General features: G+C 44.2%; 1 protein-coding gene across 6 annotated transcripts in view; it reads left to right on the top strand.

Annotated features, from left to right (window-relative positions):
* Nucleotides 1-16,459, top strand: part of LOC145344395 (leucine-rich repeat-containing protein 4C-like) — a 1,050,741-nt gene that overhangs the window by 1,015,530 nt on the left and 18,752 nt on the right. The gene's annotated exons all lie outside the window — the stretch shown is intronic.

The raw sequence follows: 16,459 nt of genomic DNA, 5'->3' as shown, positions 1-16,459 counted from the left end.
GCAAACGTTTAGGACTGGAAATGCTACAAGCTAAAACTTTTCAAATTCTCTCATGGGACAGACTCCAGAGCCATGAATTCATTTGGAACTCTATCAGTACTTACTGAGATGAATACTAAAAGCAAGTGAGTGAATTTGTCCTTCACAAGCTAGTGTGATTGAGCAAATGTAACCTCAAAGGATCGCAATGAATAATACTCTATCGCTCATGTTCAAAGGAAACTTGTGCATGAATCACAGAAAGTCGGTTTGCAGGTGCAGCAGTTAATTAAGAAGAATGGAATTTTGTCCTTCATTGCTAGAGGGATAAAGTTTAACAACGCGAGGTTATTTTGCAGCTGTATAAGGTGCTGGTCACTGGAGGGGACGCAGAGGAGATTCACTAGGTTGATTCCGGAGTTGAGAGGATTGGCTTATGAGGAGCGACTGAGTAAACTGGGGCTATACTCATTGGAATTCAGAAGAATAAGGAGAGATCTTATAGAAACATATAAGATTGTGAAGGGAATAGATAAGATAGAAGCAGGGAAGTTGTTTCCATTGGTGAAACTAGAACACGGTGGCATGACCTCAAAATAAGGGGAAGCAGATTTAAGACTGAGTTGAGGAGGAACTTCTTCAGACAAATGGTTGTGAATCTGTGGAATTCCCTGCCCAGTGAAGCAGTTGAGGCTCCCTCATTGAATGTTTTTAAGGCAAGGATAGATAAATTTTTGAATAGTAAAGGGATTAAGGGTTATGGTGAGCGGGCGGGTAAGTGGAGCTGAGACCATGAAAAGATCAGCCATGATCTTATTGAATGGCGGGGCAGGCTCGAGGGGCCTAATGGCCAACTTCTGCTCCTAGTTCTTACATTCTTGTGAGACATTATTTTCCTGCAGCAAACCAAATATCTCTTTAATTTGTTGGTACAGTTTGTGTGCTTCACTGGAACTTTTAATCGATTGCTACTGGGAGCCGGAACCGATTGTGCTACTGGGTGATGGAGGGGTGAAGGGGATAAGGGGGTTGGTAATGTTGGGGGGAGTGGGGCAATGTCTTTGGGGATTAGGGGGAGGCATTCGCTGGCCTGGGAGGGATGTGGCAGGGGAGCTGCATTCTATCATTTTATTAATGCACGTGCGCAGTTGAGGACTCCGAGGAGCTCTCGTGTTTCGGGTGTGGTAAATCGCCACAGGCTTTGCAGCGTGATTTGCAATCACTGATTTTTTTTCAGGCAGAGTGTATACGGGGGTGCCTGAAAACGGGTCTAATGGTCATATCTGAAACACTCCCACTTCCAAATCCATCCAGCACTGAGGGTCAAAATTGGTAAAATGTGGTTCTATTTCTCTCTCCACAGGCACTGCCAGATCTGCTGGGTTATTCTAGAATTTCCTGCTTTTGCTTAATTTGTGGAGGGTTGGCAACCCCACTAATGGTTGGAATTGGTATTTATAAACGGACAAATTAGAAGTAGGTTCTTCAGCCCCTCGAGTCTGCAAACCCTGCCTGCATTTGACTATCAAAGTTCAATTCTGAGCCTTTGGGATTATTATAGAGCTGTAACCTTCAGTGATGGCTTGTAGGAAAGTACCACTGACAGCTTTTAGTAACAGGCAAAACACTGGCATCACGCAGTAGCGGCGCACGGCAGTCTTCAGGGGTTGTATGATATTTATTAACACGTATTAATATAATTACTTCTCCCAGTGGATCCAGAATCTCTCACAATTGCAGTTTAAAGCATGGTTTAGGAAACAATTAACAAGTGGGGAAGTGTGAAAAGGGCTACAGAATGTACTGCTGTTTTGTTGAAGGTTTCCTTAGCAACCGAGGCGGAGAATTTTGCCAGTCAGATTGGTTGGAAGAGCAGCCTTCTGTCACGCTTCAGATCCATGCTTATTAATGCATCCACAGAGCCTTTTAGTTGTCTAATTCTGGAACTCTCCAAAGTATTACTCTCCCACTGCCACCCGCACCCTCAGAATTACAGCCACAATTACACAAGTGCCCTTAAAAGCCAATTACTGCCGATGCTGGAATCTGAAACCAAAAGAGAAAGTGCTGGAAAATCTCAGCAGGTCTGGCAGCAGGAGAGAAAAGAAAAAGCTTTGACAAAGGGTCACCTGGATTTGAAATGTCAGCTCTTTTCACTCCTTCGAGGTGCTGCCAGACCTGCTGAGATTTTCCAGCATTTTCTCTTTCGGTTACACAAATGTCCTGTTGTGTTACAGAAGAGGAACTGATACTGAATTGTGACGTATTGTTGCACAGTCAGTCACAAATCAATCCCATTTACATTTTCCAACGTCTGCATCAAAGGATACCGTTTCTTTTTTTACAGATAACACTAATTAGTTTCCAAATTAGAATTGACTGCAGCTTAATTTATTCTGAAGATTTGTTTTTTTTTCTTTAAATGAAATGCAGCATCAAGTTGCTGTGTAATAGTCATGTAGCCTTCCTGTGAGTGCTAATCATCATGGTGAGTTTGCCTCATGAGTGACTGCGCCATGGGCAAGCTGTCAGATTTTGTCAGGTTGATATCACGGAAACCTCATAGAAACTTGTAAAATTCCAACAGGGTTAGATAGGGGAGATTCAGAAAGAATGTTCCCAACGGTGGGGGAGCCCAGAACTAGGGATCACGGTTTGAGGATAAAGGGTAAACCTTTCCGTACTGAGGTGGGGAGAATTTTCTTCACCCAGAGGTTGGTGAATGTGAGGAAGTCACTCCCACAGAAAGTAGTTGAGGCCAAAACATTGTCTGATTTCAAGAAGAGGCTAAAGGATCAAGGGGGAAGGGGGGGATCAGGATATTGAAGTTGATAATCAGCCATAGTCAAAATTGAATGACAGAGCAGGCTCGAAGGGCTGAATGGCCTCCTCCTGCTTCTAGTATCTGTGTTTCTATGATATCTGGGAGGAGTGCCTGTCTTCACTGGAAACAAAATAGGATCATGCAGCTCCAGCTATTGTAAAACTTTCTGCATTGGCGTTTGGACTATCGCGAAGACCATCTCAATACTGAGTTTCTTATCACTTCCTGCAATGCAAGATAATGTCTACATCCAAAGAATCACCACAGTGCAGAAGAAGGCTGTTTGGTTCATCGTATCTGCTCTGATCCCCTGACAGAGCATCTTGCCAAAGCCAGATGCTCTAACCCGAAGTATTTACCCTGCTAATCCCTCTAATCTGCACATTATCAGGAAATTTAGCGTGGCCCGTCCACCTAACCTACACATCTTTGGACTGTGGGAGGAAACCGGGGAGACACGGGGAGAACATGCAACTCCATCCAAGGCTGGAATCGAGCCTGATCCGTGGCTCTGCAGGGCAGTAATGCTAACCACTGTGCCACTGTGTGGTCCCATGACAAATGCATGACTGAAAATGGCACATTGTTGGTTGAAAATAACTGAGCAACAACCAATACTGTTAAAGCTCTTTCCTGATTTGTTACCAACTGCCTTAATAGTTAACAAACCTCACGTCATTCCCCTCACATTTGTTTGTATCAAATCCAGAGTGAGTTGATTATGATTTACGCCAAAATAAGCTGGTTATGGTTTATCAAATGAAAGTGAAACAATTGTGGAATCAACTTTTGCAGTATGGGTACACATATTGCCTAGACGTCAGTGAGAAAGTGAGAGGGTGTGGGATCCAAGGGGCTGTTGCCTTGTGGATCCAGAACTGGCTTGCCTGCAGAAGGCAGAGAGTGGTTGTGGATGGGTCTTTTTCTGCATGGAGGTCGGTCACCAGTGGAGTGCCCCAGGGATCTGTTCTGGGACCCTTGCTGTTTGTCATTTCCATAAATGACCTGGATGAGGAAGTGGAGGGATGGGTTGGTAAGTTTGCCGACGACACGAAGGTTGGTGGCGTTGTGGATGGTCTGGAGGGATGTCAGAAGTTGCAGCGAGACATAGATAGGATGCAAGAAGTGGCAGATGGACTTCAACCCAGATAAATGTGTTGTTGTCCATTTTGGTAGGTCACATGGGATGAAGGAGTATAATATCAAGGGTAGGACTCTTAGCAGTGTAGAGGGTCAAAAGGACCTTGGGATCCGGGTCCATAAGAATCCATAGGACTCTTAAATCGGCCTCGCAGATGAAGGATGTGGTTAAGAAGGCGTATGGTGTACTGGCTTTCATCAATCGAGGGATGAGTTTAGGAGTCGGGAGATAATGCTGCAGCTTTATAAGACCCTTGTCAGACCCCACTTGAAGTATTGTGCTCAGTGCTGGTCGCCTCACTACAGGAGAGATGTGGAAGCTATTGAAAGGGTGCAGAGGAGATTTACAAGGATGTTGCCTGGATTGGGTGGCATGCCTTATGAGGATAGAACATAGAACATAGAACACTACAGCGCAGTACAGGCCCTTCGGCCCTCGATGTTGCACCGACCAGTGGAACCAATCTGATGACCCTCTAATCTAAACTATTCCAATGCTATCCATATGCCTATCCACAGACCATTTGAATGCCCTTAAAGTTGGCGAGTCCACAACTGCTGCAGGCAGGGCATTCCACACCCTTACTACCCTCTGAGTAAAGAACCTACCTCTGACATCCGTCCTATAATTACCACCCCTTAATTTAAAGCTATGTCCCCTTGTGTTAGCCATCACCATCCGAGGTCAAAGGCTCTCACTGTCCACCCGATCCAATCCTTTGATCATCTTGTATGCCTCAATTAGGTCACCTCGTAACCTTCTTCTCTCCAATGAAAATAACCTCAAGTCCCTCAGCCTTTCCTCATAAGACCTTCCCACCATACCAGGCAACATCCTGGTAAACCTCCTCTGCACCCTTTCCAATGCCTCCACATCTTTCTTATAATGCAGCGACCAGAACTGTACGCAATACTCCAAGTGCGGCCGCACCAGAGTTTTGTACAGTTGCAACATGACCTCACGGCTCCAAAATTCAATCCTTCTACCAATAAAAGCTAACACACCGTACGCCTTCTTAACAACCTTATCAACCTGGGTGCCAACTTTCAGGGAGCTATGCGCATGTACCCCGAGATCTCTCTGCTCGTCAACACTACTAAGAGTCCTTCCATTAGCCCTATATTTTGTACTCCTGTTATTCTTACCAAAGTGAATCACCTCACACTTTTCTGTATTAAACTCCATCTGCCACCTCTCGGCCCAGCTCTGCAGCTTATCTATGTCCCTCTGCAAACTGTAACAAACTGTAACTGTAAATGCAAAAATGGTTAAATATCTAAAGAGAGAATGCACGGAGTAAATGTAATTGTTGCTGATTCATGTCACAGTCAGTTCCATGCAGCAAGTGAGATTGCCAAGGTGACAACAGTATCCTGTCTGGTATTGAAGGGGCAGTACTGTCATGTCAGAAAAGCTTCATAAAAAGAACAGTAAACAGTGATTGCAGATGAGGGCTTTCCCTGAATTTTAAAATGATGAATAGTGCAGTTTTCTGTAGAAAAAAAAATCTCTTAATACTCCATTGCAGCAATTCAAAGATCACGATTAGTTTGTAGTGAAAATGTATTAAAGAGTGGTCAAAAGGCACTGGTCTGATCAGTAGAATGCCTCATTGAAAACTAACTTTAAAACCATGTCAGTTCTCAACTCAGAATCAGCTGAAGGAAGGTCCTTGTTAAAGAGGGAGAACGGCAAACATTTACCAGACTGATTCCTGGGCTGGCACGTCTGCCATATGAGGAGAGACTAGAATAGAATAGAATAGAGTCCCTACAGTACAGAAGGAGACCATTTGGCCCATCGAGTCTGTACCTACCACAATTCCATCCATCCCCTATTCTAGCAACCCCATGCATTTACCCTGCTCATCCTCCTAACACCAGGGTAGGTTGAGAGAGCTCGGTCTTTTTTCCTTGGAGAGACGAAGGACGAGAGGTGACCTGATAGAGGTCTATAAGATGAGAGGTATAGATAGGGTGGATTCTCAGAGGTTTTTTCCCAGGGCTGAGATGGTTGCCACAAGAGGACACAGGTTTAAGGTGCTGGGGAGTCGGTACAGAGGAGATGTCAAGGGTAAGTTTTTCACTCAGAGGGTGGTGGGTGAGTGGAATCGGCTGCCGTTGGTGGTGGTGGACGGAAATTTGATTGGGTCTTTTAAGAGACTTCTGGTTGAGTACATGGGATTTAATAGGATTGAGGGTTATGGGTAAGCCTAGTAGGTAGTGATATGATTGGTGCAACTTGTGGGCTGAAGGGCCTGTTTGTGCTGTAGTTTTTTTTCTATGTTCTATGTCACAATTGGAAGTCCAGGAACTATTTGCAGAGAATGTAAATTAAATCAAACCTACATTTCATCGTTTCAGGCTGTGGAAGCACAGATTATTTTTAATTGCTTCTGATAGTGTGAGTGGAAATCATTGCGTATCCCCTCGTTGCCTTGAGGGAGGTGGTGGTGATGGACATCTTACTTGAACTACAGCTAATGGTTTTTGGTACAACAGAGTGGCTGGGTCACTTTAGGAGAGACACACACAGGCCAGACCAGCATGTTCCCCCTGAAGGACAGCAGTGAGTCAGCCAGACCCGTACAACAGTTTGACATCCTCATGACTTTCACTGGCTGGAGTGTTTTATTTCCAGATACGGAAATATCTAAAATAGAAGCAGGAGTAGGCCATTCAGCCCTTCAAACTTGCTTTGCCATTCATTATGATCATGGCAGATCATCAAATTCAATATCCTGATTCCCCCCTTTCCCCCCATATCCTTTGATCCCCACAGCTCCAAGAGCTATATCTAATTTCTTCTTGAAATCAGACAATATTTTGCCCTCAACTACTTTCTGTGGGAGTGAATTCCACTCATTCACCATCCTTTGGATGAAGACATTTCTCCTCTCCTCAGTTTGAGGATAAGGGGTAAATGTTTTAAGACTATGAGCCTAGTTCCCCCACCATTGGGAACAATCTTCTGAATCTACCCTGTTTAATCCTGTTAGAATGTTATAAGTTTCCATGAAATCCCCTGTCATTCTTCTAAATTCCAATGAATATAATGCTAACCCACTTTGGGGCAGCATAGTTGGCATTTCTGCTTCACAGCGCCAGGGTCCCACATTCAGTTCCAGCCTCTGTTTCACAGCATCGTATCCAGGCCCTATCCCCACAACCCCATGCATTTGCCCTAGCTAGTCCCCTTGACACGAAGGGTCAATTTAGCATGGTCAATCCACCTAACCCGCATACTTTTGGACTGTGGGAGGAAACCAGAGCACCCAGAGGAAACCCGCACAGACACGGGGAGAACGTGCAAACTCCACACAGATGGTGACCTAAACTGGGAATTGAACCCAGGTTCCTGGCACTGTGAAGCAGCAGTGCTAGCCACTGCCATGGGTGCTCTGGTTTCCTCCCACAGTCCAAAGATGTGCGGGTTAGGTTGATTGGCCATGCTAAAATTGACCCTGGTGTTAGGGGGATTGACAGGATAAATGCATGGGGTTGCTAGAATAGGGGATGGATGGGATTGTGGTTGGTACAGACTTGATGGGCCAAATGGTCTCCTTCTGTACTGTAAGGACTCTATTCTATTCTAGTCCCTGGCAGACTATGGCAGACGTGCCAGCCCAGGAATCAGCCTGGCAAATGTTTGCTGTTCTCTCTCTTTAGCAAGGACCTTCCTTCAGCTGATTCTGAGTTGAGAACTGACATGGTTTTAAAGTTAGTTTTCAATGAGGCATTCTACTGATCAGACCAGTGCCTTTTGACCACTCTTTAATACATTTTCATCACAAATTAATCGTGATCTTTGAATTGCTGCAATGGAGTATTAAGAGATTTTTTCTCTACAGAAAACTGCACTATTCATCATTTTAAAATTCAGGGAAAGCCCTCATCTGCAATCACTGTTTACTGTTCTTTTTATGAAGCTTTTCTGACATGACAGTGCTGCCCATTCAATACCAGACAGGATACTGTTGTCACCTTGGCAATCTCACTTGCTGCATGGAACTGACTGTGACATGAATCAGCAACAATTACATTTACTCCGTGCATTTTCTCTTTAGATATTTAACCATTTTTGCATTTAAATTTAAAAATAGAACGGTGGCTGAATGCAGCCATTGAAAACCCCACATTTACACAAGTCAAAAAGGAAGTGTTGCCAATTTTTGTAATGTTTGCAAAAAGTTACAGGGGGTGCAATTCATCAAGGGCTGTGGAGCAAGATTGCAGAGAAAAATTGACTTCAATTGAAATGGAGATGGAGTGGAGCATAACATTTGCGGCTTATGCATTATTGCCCCTTTTACACTCTTATTCAAGGTGATTTTGTCCCCAGAACCTGTTAAGAAAGACATTTCCAATTTCATGAATTAATATCATTAATGCAATATGCTGGTATCTTACAACGTATGTTTACAGATGTAGAATACATTCCCATGGTTGAGTGTGAGTACTTTTAATTGATTTAAATTGAACTCACTAACATCGCATCATTAGATCCTGCATCTTTTTTGTTCCTCTGTCTCATCAGCCACAATAAGTCTGAAAATTCAAAGAGAGATCCAACACTAAATACTGTGATCCCATTGTTTTTCAAAGTAATTGGAATGAATGTGGGTCGCTGGGTGCAGAGTTTATTTCTGTTGGGGTCAGATACACATTAATTAGGAGCCGATTGTAACACACAGCTTAGATCAGAAAATACTGGAAAATCTCAGCAGATCTGACAACAGCTGTGGAGAGAGAATAAAACCAACATTTGAAGTCTGGATGATCCATTCATGCGAATGGAATGTTGGCCTTTATAGCGAGGGGGATAGAAAATAAAAGCAAGGAGGTCTTGCTGCAACTGTACAGGGCACTGGTGAGGCCGCAGCTGGAGTAGTGTGTGCAGTTTTGGTCGCCGCACTTGCGGAAGGATATATTGGCCTTGGAGGGAGTGCAGAGGAGGTTTACTAGGCTGATACCGGAGATGAGGGAGTTGGACTATGAAGAGAGACTAAATAGACGGGGTCTGTACTCGTTAGAGTTTAGAAGGCTGAGGGGGGATCTTATAAGACATATAAGATAATGAAGGGGATAGGTAGGGTAGAGGTAGAGAGATTCCTCCCTCTTAGAAAGGACAACAGAACTAGAAGGCACAGCCTCAAAATAAGCGGGAGGTGGGGGGCAGTTTAGATCGGAGTTGGGGAGAAACTTCTTCACTCAAAGGATGGTGAATCTCTGGAATTCTCTGCCCATTGAAGTGGTGGAGGCTACCTCGCTGAATATATTTAAGTCACGGGTAGATAGGTTTCTGATAGACAAGTGGATTAAGGGTTATGGGGAGAGAGCGGGAAAGTGGAACTGATCCACTTCAGATCAGCCATGATCTTACTGAATGGCAGGGCAGGCTCGAGGGGCTAGATGGCCTACTCCTGCTCCTATTTCTTATGTTCTTATGTTCATTGTGTTCTGATGAATCCAGACTCAAAATGTTGGTTCCATTTTCTTTCCACAGACGCTGTCAGACCTGCTGAGATTTTCCAGCATTTTCCGTTTTTGTTTCAGATTCCAGCATCCACAGTATTTGTCTTTATCACAACATATATTGCCTGGGACAAAGCACAATAGAATCAATTTTAATTTGAGGTGGAAATAGTTTGCGGTGCTGGGTGAGAGTGACAGGGAATTCTAGAGAATCCTTTGCTGTTCATGTTGGGACAGCATGGTGCGCCTATGGGCAGTATGGTGACACAGTGGTTAGCACGGCTGCCTTACAGGGACCTGGGTTCAATTCCGGCCTTGGGCGACTGTCTGTGTGGAGTTTGCACATTCTCCCCGTGGCTACGTGGGTTTCCTGCGGGTCTGTGTTTCCTCCACTGTCCAAAGATATGCATGTTAGATGGATTGGCCATGCTAAATTCCCTGTTAGTGTCCAAAAGATATGTGGGTTCGGGGTATTAGCCATGTAACTGCTCAGGGATAGGGTAGATAGGAAGGCCTGGGAGGGATGCACTTTCAGAGAGTCAGTGCAGATTTGATGGGCTGGATGGCCTCTTTCTTCACTGTAGGGATTCTGTGGGACACCAGATGCACACTTGCTTCTCCACAACAAACCTTTCAAGACGAGCATTTTAAAACACTAACCTAAATCTCCAGTGGTGAAATCCCCCACTGCTAGCTCTTGCCCTGGCATATTAGTGATTATATAATTGATTCAGATTTGACACAAAGTGAAAATCAGTGTCTCATTTATTAATGGGTTAAATGTGATATGCAGAAGTGTCAAGAATTAAGGACAAGAAACTATGGAGAGCAAAATAACATTAGGCTCCAGCGGGAATATTAGATATGAGAACAGATTTATCCCGGTTGATGTCTGCTTGGATAAGTGGGATCATCCTTTCTGGGTTTCTGATAGCAAAACATTTGCCCAGTGGTTGGATGTTCTTCCAATAGCTGTGTGATCTTCAGAGTTAGATCCTCTATCAGCTGAATGGTTTTCCCTGATTTCTATGGCCCAAGTTAAATTATGCTGAGTTTTATTATCCATCCTCCTCACCTCTACCTCCAGCTGGGAATTTCAGGCCATTTGGAATTGTGATCCATAACAATAATAATTCAGGACCTCCCTCTCTAACAGCACTGTGGATGCACCTATACCACATGAACTGCAGCAGTTCAAGAACATAAGAACATAAGAACATAAGAAATAGGAGCAGGAGTAGGCCATCTAGCCCTTCGAGCCTGCCCCGCCATTCAATAAGATCATGGCTGATCTGTCGTGGCTCAGTTCCACTTTCCCGCCCTCTCCCCATAACCCTTAATCCCCTCTCTTATCAAAAACCCATCAACCCACGTCTTAAAAATATTTAGCGAGGTAGCCTCCACCACTTCAACGGGCAGAGAATTCCAGAGATTCACCACCCTTTGAGTGAAGAAGTTCCTCCTCAACTCCATTCTAAACCGCCCCCCCGTTATCTTGAGGCTGTGCCCCCTAGTCCTACTATCCTTTCTGAGCGGGAAGAGTCTCTCCACCTTTATCCTATCCATCCCATTCATCATCTTATACGTCTCAATGAGATCTCCCCTCATTCTTCTACACTCTAACGAGTACAAGCCTAGTTTATTCAGCCTCTCCTCATAACTCAACCCCCTCAACTCCTGCATCAGCCTAGTAAACCTCCCCTGTACTCCCTCCAAGGCCAAAATATCCTTGCGTAAGTACGGCTCACCATCTTCTCAAGAGCAGTTAGGGATGAGCAATAAATACTGGTCTAGCCAGCGACATCCACATCCTGTGGAAGAATTTTTTAAAATAGTTTATGCCTGCATAAAGTAAGACCTGAACAATATCTAGGCTTGGGCTGCCATGTGGCAACTAACATCCATGCCACACAAGTGCCAGGCAATGGGCATTTCCATGTGCAGAGGGTGTGGAGAGTCTACAGAAGGATCTAGATAGGCTGGGCGAATGGGCCAGGAAATGGCAAATGGAATTTAATGTTGGCAAGTGTGAGGTGGTCCACTTTGGTAGGAAGAATGGTAGGAAGGACTATTACTTACGGGGCAAAAAACTGCAGCAGGCGACGGTGCAGAGGGTCCTCGGGGTCCTTGTGCATGAGTCGCAAAAACCCAGCTTGCAGGTGCAGCAGGTGGTCAGGAAGGCGAATGGGATGCTGGCCTTCATAGCGAGGGGGATTGAATATAAAAGTAGGGAGGTCTTGCTGCAGCTGTATAGGGCATTGGTGAGGCCGCAGCTGGAGTACTGTGTGCAGTTTTGGACGCCGCACCTGCGCAAAGATGTTTTGGCCTTGGAGGGAGAGCAGAGGAGGTTTACTAGGCTGATACCGGAGTTGAGGGGGTTGAGCTATGAGGAGAGGCTGAATAAACTAGGCTTGTACTCGTTGGAGTTTAGAAAAATGAGGGGAGATCTCATTGAGACGTATAAGATGATGAATGGGATGGATAGGATAGAGGTGGAGAGACTCTTCCCGCTCAAAAAAGACAGTAGGACTAGGGGGCACAGCCTCAAGATAAAGGGGGGGCGGTTTAGAACAGAGTTGAGGAGGAACTTCTTCACTCAAAGGGTGGTGAATCTCTGGAATTCTCTGCCCGTTGAAGTGGTGGAGGCTGCCTTGCTAAATATTTTTAAGACGCGGGTTGATGGGTTTTTGATAAGAGAGAGGATTAAGGGTTATGGGGAGAGGGCGGGAAAGTGGAACTGAGCCACGACAGATCAGCCATGATCTTATTGAATGGCGGGGCAGGCTCGAAGGGCTAGATGGCCTACTCCTGCTCCTATTTCTTATGTTCTTATGTTCTTATGTTCTAAATATCTCCCCTCGACACCCCATTACTGAACCACCCACTATCGACATTCTGTGTATTACCATTGACCAAAAGCTGACCTGGAGTCGCCATGTAAATACTTTGGCTACGTAAGCAGGCCACAGACTCTGAATTCTGTGACGCGTAACTCATCTCCTGACTCCCCGAACCCACCATCTATAAGGCATAAGTTAGGAGTGTGATGGAATACTTCCCATTTGCCTGGAAGGATGCAGCTCCAACAACACTCAAGAAACTCAACTTCATTGAGGACAAAGCAGCCCTGCTTGATTGCTCTCCATCCCCCACCTTAACTATTCATTTCCTCCATTACCAACATAGTGTTTGGTTATGTGAGTCTGTTCACTATTGATGCTGGATTTCTTTATTTCTAGTGGAGTCAGATATAAATTAATTCAGAGTTGATTGTAATACACACCGTATATCGTCGGGGACAAAACACAGTGGAGTCAATTTTAACTCAAGGTGGAAATGGTTCGGGGTGCTGGTGAGAGTGACAGGGAATTCCAGGGAAGCCCTTGTTGTTGTTGTTGGGACAGCTTGGGGCTGGAATCAGGAAAATTAAACAAAGCTGCAAAAAGAGCTGGAAGCATGGTGTAGACATTTTAAACTCTTGTAAACTTCCACACCCACAGAAACAAACGTCATCACTAAATAAATTCAGGATATAAAACCAAGTGGCTGCGGAGATGATAGAGAAACTTTTAAAATTTACAGATGTCTGCAGTTTTCCTTTCTTCGCCAGTAAGCAGTCTCATAACACTAGGTTAAAATCCAGCAGGTTTATTTGGTAGCACGAGCTTTTGGAGTGCTGCTCCTTCATCAAGTGAGAATCTGATGAAGGAGCAATTCCCTTTGTTCCCTGGGAGATCCACCTATGCCGCAACAGCGATAAATCTGGTGCTCAGGTGCTGCTTGCTTGCTGCAGGGATGGACTGTCCAGATGTGACAATGATCTGCAACAAAATGTTCATATACTGTCTCTGAACAAAGGGACATTGCATATTCAAACAGTTCACAGCATTTGATACAACAGTAAACGCTCTTGAAAAATATTTCTGGCCAAAGGGAAACACAATGATCGAAGAATATATATTATGTCAGAGATCCAGGGAAATGGTGAGTGCATTAAACAATATGTAGCAGTGTTACAGCACATGCCTTCTAAATGTAAATTTGTTACATGAACGAATAAACTATTTCATGACAAATTAATTGGAACGATTTCAATTACACAAATTGAGAAATGTTTCCCAATGTTTTCCTCAGAAAAAAGCCATGATCTTGGTAATCTAAATCTAATCGGAAATTTCAGGTTTGAGGAGGTGACCTTTCAGTCTCAGAGGCTGGGGTTTTCTGATCCTCTGCTGTGGTGGACGCGGTGGGGTATTGGCCACTAGTGGGATCTTCTGGTCTTGCCAAAGTCAACAGGGTATTGCATGCCTGGCCCACCAGACCACCAGCGAATCCACCGCTGGGATTATCTTCAATGGGACCTGAAGATTTCGCTGGTTGGAAATGCTGGAAAATCCTACCCAGAGTTACAGCACAGCTTACGCAACCTACTCAAGTGAGAGGTCTATGGACAAAGTGACCTCCGCAATCTTTCAACACTTTCCTCAGCACGGTCAACACTTACCCACATTGTGGAAATGTCTTTCGCTGCATTGTGTCACATCCACTTCAAGGGATTAAATGTAACTCATATTTAAATTGGAAATATTTGACAATGATGTGCAGACCATTGAAGAAGACTTCATTGCTGCAGCACATGGGAGTGTCTCAAGTGAAGAGTGAGTTACAGCACGCGTATCCTATCAGGAACTGAAAAGCACCAGGTCATTTTACAGAGTGCTCAGTCGAGATTGCCGGCATCTCAGTGTCACTTCTTCCCAGGATTGGAGCAAAAGCATTGACCTTGAGCCACAAACTCTATCATTGGTATTTTTTGCAACTTCCTTTTATTCCTGCGACAGACACACTTCAAGTTTATAATGACTCTATCATCCCAGTTTTGGGAATATTTACACTTCCAGCCTTTTAACAAAATTGTCACCCTGGGCATGCAGGATGGAACTAAAGGCAGAAGCTTTATGGGGATATATCTTTTCAAAAGGCTTGGAATCAGACTTGTTTAACACAGGTTATACACAGCATTCCATCCCTTATTTAATGGATTAAGGGCGATTAAAGGGCATGTTTCCAATGTTGACACTTCAATTCCACCATTGAATTGGATACCATTTACATTCCGTGTTGAGGCATCACCCAGTTGACATGATCCGGTGCAGATGGTGTTATTGTGCAAATCAACTCATCCCAGTAGCTGTGCAGTTATTGTACACTCACAAATGGTGAACCTAGACCATGCACGGACCATGAAGCAGTAAACCAAGCTATTATTCCAGAGAAACTTCCACTTCCTGTAATCCAAAATCTATCCGCATCATTTCATGAATCCACAATCTTCACAAATTGATCAGTTATTTTCAGGTAATTCTAGAAAAACAAAGTCAGTATCTTAGAGCTTCTGTTATTCATGATGGTTTGTTTCAGTCATACAAGATACTCAATGGACAAAGTTCAGCACCCAGCCCATTCCAGAAAATTGTTTTGTCAGACATTGAGGGGACACCTTGCCTACATGATGTTGTCATTATCCATGGAAGGGACAAAGCAGAATGCAATCAGCTGTTATCAGCATTACTCACTCAACATATTTTGACACTCATTGAGGGCAAATGAACAAGTGAGGCATCTGAGATTGATATTCCAGGGCACCAACTGGCAACAGCAGGAATAAGGGAAACAGGGAGACAGTGTTACTATCACTGGTTGAGTGATCCAGAGTCCAGGAATGTAACATTAGTGTTGGTAACTGCAATCGTGAACCTATTGTCGACTGATGTAAAAACCCATCTCGTTCACTATTGCCTTTTAGGGAAGGAAATCTGCCATTCTTCTCTGGTCAGGTGACACGTGACTCCAGATCCACAGTCGTTTGCTTGACTCTCAACTGTCCTGTGAAATGGTCTAGCGAGCCAATCCATACCAGGACAATTGGGAATGGGCAACAAATGCTGACTTTGCCAATGACACCCATGTCCCATGAAACAATAGATGGGATTTTATGGCCTCCCTGGTCCTGAAACTGCAGAATCCCACCTGAAGTCAATGAACCTTCCCATGCTCTGCCCCCCCGGCCGCTCCAATTCCTGTGGTGGGCGGGACAGTAAAATTCCAACCAATAAATTAAATTTCACAACAATGTCAAAGCTATTCATAGATTTCTGATGCCTTCGAATGTGGAAGAGTCAGCATTGTTCCTCAGTATTACTGACATTTATCCTTAATTTATTCTTAATTACACAGAAATCATGGAGCCTCTTCGGAAGCTACAGCTCAAATTTGCCCAATAGGAATGGTCAATCACACAGCAAACAGCGTTTGATAGGTTAACATTCAAAATTATATCTCTGTTGGTCTTCACATATTTCAACCCAGATGTGGAAACATGTCATAACTGACACATCGGGAAATGCAGTTGGAGTTGTCCTCTCAATACATTGAAGGAAATGAATGACCAATCATTTATACATCACGTTGTCAGCAACTGAGTGTAAATAATCGACCAGAGAGCAGTTAGTTACATCTATTCTTTTGAATATTGGCACCTGTACCTCTGCAGTGGAAAGTTCATTCCCCCCACCGATCGCCAAGAACTGACCACATTGTAAGCTATGTCAGGATTGGATGATAAAGTTCTACACATCTACAGATGGCCAGATCATCATCATTGGTTGAACCTTGTGGTTGAGTATCTCACAGTCGAGTGATTGACATGCCGAGACATACTATTATCAAAAGCAGTTTTAGCGATTGTGAAGCAACATGTAACGTTGAAGACTCCGTGATTGTGGTAATTTTGAGTTGGAGGCAGAATTGGTGGCAGACAGCATCCTGCAGAAAGTGAGCCAGTACCTAAAAACCAAATGGCCTTGCAAAGTAATGATCCTGGACTGCAGAGTATGCAATGGACTTGCATTTTCTTAGTGTTTGTATGGCATATGGAACTTGGGTGACTATCCAAAAAAGCTCAAAGCAAGAGAAAGGCCCCAGTGTTGTTACGATGAACGAATGATCCTGTGAAAGAGCCCAATGGTCAGTTAATGAATG

The sequence above is a fragment of the Carcharhinus amblyrhynchos genome, chromosome 6 (genome assembly GCF_965287045.1).
Source record: "Carcharhinus amblyrhynchos chromosome 6, sCarAmb.v2.hapA, whole genome shotgun sequence".
Lineage (NCBI taxonomy): Eukaryota > Metazoa > Chordata > Chondrichthyes > Carcharhiniformes > Carcharhinidae > Carcharhinus > Carcharhinus amblyrhynchos.
This window is presented reverse-complemented; position numbering and strand designations above follow the sequence as displayed.